General features: G+C 44.5%; 1 non-coding gene across 1 annotated transcript; it reads right to left on the bottom strand.

Moving 5' to 3' along the window:
* Window positions 1-1,455: 1,455 nt before the first annotated feature.
* Window positions 1,456-1,527, bottom strand: Trnat-ugu (transfer RNA threonine (anticodon UGU)). Its single transcript has one exon. It is a non-coding gene; the product is annotated as a tRNA-Thr (tRNA).
* Between the last annotated feature and the right edge of the window lie 5,356 nt (window positions 1,528-6,883).

Consider the following 6,883-nt stretch of genomic DNA (forward strand, 5'->3'; position numbering starts at 1 on the left):
TTCCCGAAGCAGTTGTAAGTAACATCCTATCTTTGTGGTAGGACACCTGCTTACCACGCAAACGGCCCTGGTTCAATCCTCAATGAGAGCGAACATTTTTATTGTTTATTTTATTTCCATATTTCTCAATTTTTCGGTCACGGACGATTCTTCGCTCACAAGCGACGTAGCGACGCAGACACCGACGGCTGCATTTCTGCGAAACGAGCTGTCTAACGCTATCGCGTTAATAAAGAGACAGAAGGGAGGCGGACAAGCTCCGCTCTTTGTTCTAGCCTTGGACCAGCAGTGCGAGCTGTACCACTTTTTTTGCGGGTTCAGGCAAGCGTCTGGACGGACAGATATAGTACAGCGCATGGACACGTCATCGATGCGCCCTGGCATGCTTACACTAAAGCCCTCGCTTTTAACGACGCCGCGCTACCTTGAGGAAGGGTGACCTTGGCTGTAATGAAAGTACGGCAATGAAGCTACATTAAATTCATTTTTTCCTGCTGTAATGAGTAATATAATGAATTACTTCCGGAGGCTGGTTATTTAGAAATGCTGATAAATATTTGAAGCAAGTGATTTTAATTAAATACCAATTATCTAAACCTCCCCAATTACGTTCACTTGTGGCACAAGAACTGAATAAAAATGAAATATATGTACCAGACAAGTTAAACTGGACGCCAAACGTGAAGCGTGTAAACATGAGCAACGATCTCTCCGATTTCACTTTATATGTGCTGATAATAAAGTATACATGCGTTATATTAATAATAATAAAAATATTAATAGTAACTTCTTTATTTCCGTCAACGACGGAGGAGACAATGGGTAAAAGTCGCTTGAAACACAAGCAACTTGACAGAAGCCCGCAGCCATCTTTACAATGCAGGCAGAGATAGCACACATATTCAGAAAGAAAAATAGAAAAGAAAAGCTTACAGAACACATATTCGGAAAAGAACCTATAAAGCATTATTACAATTTCATACAAAACCAGTAACATCAGTGAGAAAGAATGATGAAAGCAAGATCTCACTCTAATTGACTATGTGAGAATTAATTGATGAAATGTTAATAATAATTGTTCGGGTTTAACGTCCGAAAACCGCGATATTATGAGAGACGCCGTAGTGGAGGGCTCCGGTAATTTCGACAACCTGGGGTTGTTTAGCGTGCACATAAATCTAAGTACACGGGCCTCGAGCATTTTCGCCTCCACCGAAAATGCGGCCGCCGCGGCCGAAATTCGATCGACTGATGAAATGTTCGCGCCGTGTTCGTGCAGAAGTTATTGGCAAATCAATGTAGGAAAGAAGATTACTTTTAAGGGCTCGTTTTTCTTTGTTAGACACAATATTAATGGGAACTAACAGACAGCAATGCTAAGGAAAGTATAGGGGGTGTTATTTGTAGTAATTAGAATATAAATGTGAAGGAAGCAAAGTGGACGAAAAGATAACTTGCCGCCGGCAGGGACCGAACCTGCGACCTTCGAATAACACGTCCGATGCTCTACCACTGAGCTACGGCGGCGGCAGGGACCCTATATACTCTATAAAGTGGACATATATACCCTATAAAGTGGACGGGGAGATGACCGCCGCCGTAGCAGAGATATATACTGTATGCTGAGATATAACTTAAAATGCTGATGCACAGGGAACCGTGCGGGTTATTCCCAAGGGAATTAAGTAAGTTTTGTTCTGTCTCGCGAGCGGACCAAAACAACATTATGTAGCACTGTAAGAATCACTCCTCTCCGCCGAGCCTCCGTAAACATTTAAGTATTCAGGACCTGCGGGAGGTAGCCCTGCGCAGCTACAACCCCGCACTTCACGAGGCTATCCTGAGGTGGGCTGAGGTGGTAGAGGAGGCTTACCGCGAGGAGGATCCCTGTCTTCTCGCAGCCCCTTTCCATTTACATGGCATAAACGAAGCTGTTGCTCTCTCTCTAAAAGAGTTATTTCCTTGGGCTTTGCTTATACTTGATAGCAGAGAATGCCACTAGAAAAGCTGAGTATTGTATGCTTTAAGAACAAAATGTGAACGATTTCGAGGACTGTATCGACTCTACTGTGGGATAGCGGTGAGCTGTCTCTACGAGCTCGTGGGATGCATCTTGTGTTTAGAAAAAAAAATGTTCTGCGATTTAGAGTGCCACTTACACTACTGTTTGAGTAACGCTGTAAATCTGTTTAGAAAAGAATTATTTCATGGTAGGACGCTACGAACAATTGTCATGCACTGGGTTGAGAAATAACGTTCGACCATTTCTAGTACTATGTAGTCTACTACGGGAGTGCGGTGAGCTCTCCCGGACAGAAGTTTGGGGCAAGAACTGTCGATGGAGCCAAATACTCAAGGGCACACCTAGCTTAGGTCAACCCTAAACAACCCTGTGCTCGATCTGGTTTTACTTCAGAGTTTGGCTGCCTATCTAAACAGCGTTACTTATAATCTGCGCAATAAAAAATACCGAAAAACGTAATTCAACTTTCCTTTCTATCCTTTAAGCAACCAAGTTCAACACAAAGCAAATGCTTCGAATGGTGTTGTTCAAGTGCATCAGAGAATCTCTTACCAATTCAATGGCAGGTTAACCAGAGAAGCACTGATAGCTTTGCACTGAATGAATGAATTGGTAAATAAATATGTAATTATGAATATTTCGATAATCAATTTATTCATCACTTTATGAAAAATCCACGCAGAAATCATTGTCGAGTTCTCTAACTCATACGTCAGCGTAGAGATGTATTGCAGGGGCGCAGTCTTGTAGACGTTCTGTGATACAACGTTCTATTGTGCGGTACGGAATAGGTTGAACCTCGTCTGATCGTCAAACGTGAGAATTTTAACTGGAAAAGAAAGTGCTTTCAATAATTTTGTCGTGTGCTAGGCATCGAAGGGACAGAGAACTGAGGCAGACCATGTTCCGCCTGACAGAACAGATATAGAACGGTCTCCGGACGACTTAGATGGGATCGAAACGTAAGCGTTTGGCCGCAGAATCTACAGCTTCTGTAAGCGCGAAAGACACGCATCACAGACAAAGAACACATGATATGTGCTACTTTCAACTAAGATTTTAAAGCGTGATAACATCCAATATTTAGGTGTAACCACCAGAATGAAAGGAAAGTGTGAAAAACTAAACATAAAAACAGCGAAAGATGTAAAAAGACAAACTAGCACAGGGCAGCGTACCCTCGTGCTAACACGTGTCAAGTGATTGCTCGGAGGGCGTGGTATACAGAATTCCTCTTTCTTGTGGCCGAGTTTATGTAGGGAAGGCTGAGCGTTGTCCTAATGTCCGTCTAAGTGAGCGTCGCAATAAGGCGCGCAGTGGTGCGGATTAGCAGCTTGCGGCGCACTGTAGAGATTGTGCGTGTTAGCCATTTATTGATAACACCGTGGTGTTGTATCGGGACTCGGACATTACCTCCCGATTGATTGTCGAGGCTGCTGATATGAAGAGGGTCAATTTGATTGCAGTTACCGTTCTTTCGATTCGCCTGATAATCAAGGAGCTTCACATTTTAGAACGTGCGCATGGTGCAGTCGCATAGTGCGCGCCCTGGCACCACATTTGCTGAGGCAATCAAGGTGATGTGTCAAACTTTTCATCCTTCGTCTTTTGCTGGTGTATAATCTCTTGACACGTGTTAGCACGAGTGGGCGCTGCCCTGCGATAGTATGTCTTTTTGTATCTTTGGTTGTTTTTATGTTGCTAAACGTTTCTGGCTTCCCTTTCCTTCTGGTAGCTACACATATTTATTGGGCGTTACCACGCATTAAAATCTTAGTTGAAAGTAGCGCTTGTCCTGTGTTCTTCGTCCGTGATACGAGTGTTTCGCGCTTACACAAGCTATGATCAGTACCAACTAGCCCGATCTCTGTACTCGCGGAGAATTGAACTAGCCTGCTTTGTGTCTGGCTTACTGCAATCCAGCGTCGATAATTTGCAAGAATCTAAACCAGTGCTCCGAGACCTACGACGCATCGCTATTGGCCAACTGGTGTCACGAAGGACCGCGCGGGAAGTTCCCTTGTTTACAGCCGCTCTCGGTCATCATCTCTTCTCAAGATCTCTCCGCGCTCGCGAGGAGCTCATGTATCGCGTGTATACGTAGTTGCTGCTCCGAGCTGGTTGTGTTGCTACATTTTCATCGCCATGGGTGGCGATGAAAATGCACCAGGCAAGAAGCTGCTCGCGACACCCTCTTGTAGGCGCGACGAGTTACGCAGAATGACGTACGAATGCATCGAATTGGAATGGAAAAATTCCAGCCCATATAGTGGATCTGACTTTTGAATATCTCAATGTAGTTCGTTTGGAGTTTGCGAAATTTTCTGCACACTATAACATCGTAAGCAGGTTCGATTTCATTGAGCACGTGACTTTTTCGCTTGGACGCTCTAACACAGCTTATCGGGATCTTTACTTTGTATCAACACACAGTCTGCTTTTGTGCGCTTAACGTTACACGTGCCAAATAGCTTGAAGCCGCGGTTTACATCGTAGGCCTAACGTTTTTAATTTAGGCAGCTTGCACTAGTGGCCAACCTATTACCGACTCAGTGGGGGCATGGATGGAATTAGCTTAACCAGGCATGACTTGACCAATCGTGGTTTATCTGGCACGGGCTCGCCGAGCAGATCTTAATCAACCACGAATGTATCGGTATTTGTCTTAGTCTGGCGTAATCTTGATTAAGTTAATCCAGATTAGTATATCCACAGATATACCACTGGCTTGATTACGGAGGGCCAGAATTGCCACTTTTGATTTCCATATTGAATCGGATTAGCTTAATGCCGGTTAGCCCGGATTACTTAATCCGGCATGGCTAGACGAACTCGACCTAATTTGGATTAAGTTCATCCGGATGAGCTTGCCTGGGTTAGCGTAATCCGAATTAGCTAAGTAATTAAGCTGCATTAACCAGTTCTAACTATTTAACACTTATCTAGTCTTGGTTTAATTATACTCGATCGTCCCGCCACGGTGGTCTAGAGCTTATGGCTCTCGGCTGCTGACCCGAAGGGCGCGGGATCGAATCCCGGCTGCAGCGGCTACATTCTCGATCGAGGCGAACATGGTTTAAGCCCGATCGAGGCGAAAATTTCTGGAGCCCTCCACTACGGTTGTTGTTATTATGGTTTAATGGCGCAAAGGCTACAATGGCCATAGAGCGCCAAGGCAATGTAACATGTAAATGCATCGGTGTGATCAATGACTGTGGGAAAGTGCAACATGGCTGTAAAGGGCCTAAAATGCAGTGCACTAAATATGCGTAAAATATATATATATATATACGTAATAAAATTATGACAATGACATGGAATATGTGCAATGAATGTCAGATAATGGTATGTTGGTATCGCGGGCAGTGATGATACTGTGCATAATAGATAAAGTGTTGCATATAGCACAGATAGCACAACAGTAGCTGAAGGACTACAAACATATCTGGCGGCTTATACCAAGTGGCCCTACCGTGGTAGGGTCTGACAAGCCACCGATATCACCAAGAATAAAGGCTAGCCTTGCCCTCAGAGTTGAGGGCTGGGCTGCTACCTGGGTAGCCAGAATATACGCTGCAGAAAATGGACGTCGCTTAAAAAGTGTAAAAGTTTGTTAAAGGGAACCATAGGGCTTTCTGATAAAAACAGTGATGGATGAAGCGGGATATGTCTTTTAAAGATCTCCGGAAAGTGGCGTTTCCGCTCCATCTCCATTTGAGTACATTCGATAAGGACGGGTAAAACGGACAGGTTCTTCCCACATCTATCATATTTTGGTGCGTTTGAGCCGTTTAAGAGATGGGAATGTGTGCTATGGATGTGTCCTATACGGAGTCGGCATAGTACAACTTCTTTGTATCTATCACGACCGGGGAAAACTATGTTTTTAATACGAGGTTGCACTGTATGGAGCTTGTTTATTTTGTATGGCACAGTATGGCACAGTGTCCACGTCAACATGGCTTTTTTGCGCGGCTACTGCTGCGCAGGCATCCGCTCTCTCGTTCCCATCTATACCGACATGGCTAGGTACCCAACATACTGTAATCTCTGGGGTGCTCGCATATGCCGTAATTAATTGCCTTTCTAAATCACTGAGGACTGGATTTTTGTTTGGTTTGCCAGTGTCCAATGCACGAACAACGCTCAATGAATCAGTAAATACGACTGATTCCTTAATATTATTATTAGTGATGTATTTTATGGCGGTTAATATGGCATATGCTTCTGCGGTAAAAATACTAGTGTGCGTGTTCAGTCTTTGTGAAGAGGCGAATTCAGGCCCGATGGCAGCGGCAGATACAAATTGCCTAGTCTTTGACGCATCTGTGTAAAATTGCTGACAGCCACGATATTTGTACTGGAGTGATAGGAAATGCTGTTGTATAGCTGCACGAGGATGGCGCTGTTTATCTATGTGGAAAAAAGACACGTCACATTTTATGTGGGTTCTTTGCCACGGTGGGAGCCACTCTATGGAAGGTGCTTGAGTGACTTGTTGTAGCGGTATTTCGGCTTGAGCAGCCGTCGCGGTACAGGTAAGACTGAATGGCTTTGAAAGAGACGGTCGCTTTTCAAAAAACCTTAGAGCAGAAGTGTCCGCCACGAGTTTTGCACAGGGGTGTGTCGGAATGGAAGATAGCTTAAGGGTGTACATGAGGCTGCAGTATTCACGCTCGAGTTGCATGGGCCACTCGTTTGCCTCAACGTACAGACTAGTTACGGGACTTGTGCGGAACGCACCGGTAGCAAGACGAATGCCTAAGTGGTACACCAGATCCAGCATCTTAAGTGCCGTTTTTGAGGCTGATTGGTACACTACGCATTTTGAGCAAGTTAATCGTTTTCAGGGATTTCAAC

This window comes from Rhipicephalus sanguineus, chromosome 8 (genome assembly GCF_013339695.2).
Source record: "Rhipicephalus sanguineus isolate Rsan-2018 chromosome 8, BIME_Rsan_1.4, whole genome shotgun sequence".
NCBI lineage: Eukaryota > Metazoa > Arthropoda > Arachnida > Ixodida > Ixodidae > Rhipicephalus > Rhipicephalus sanguineus.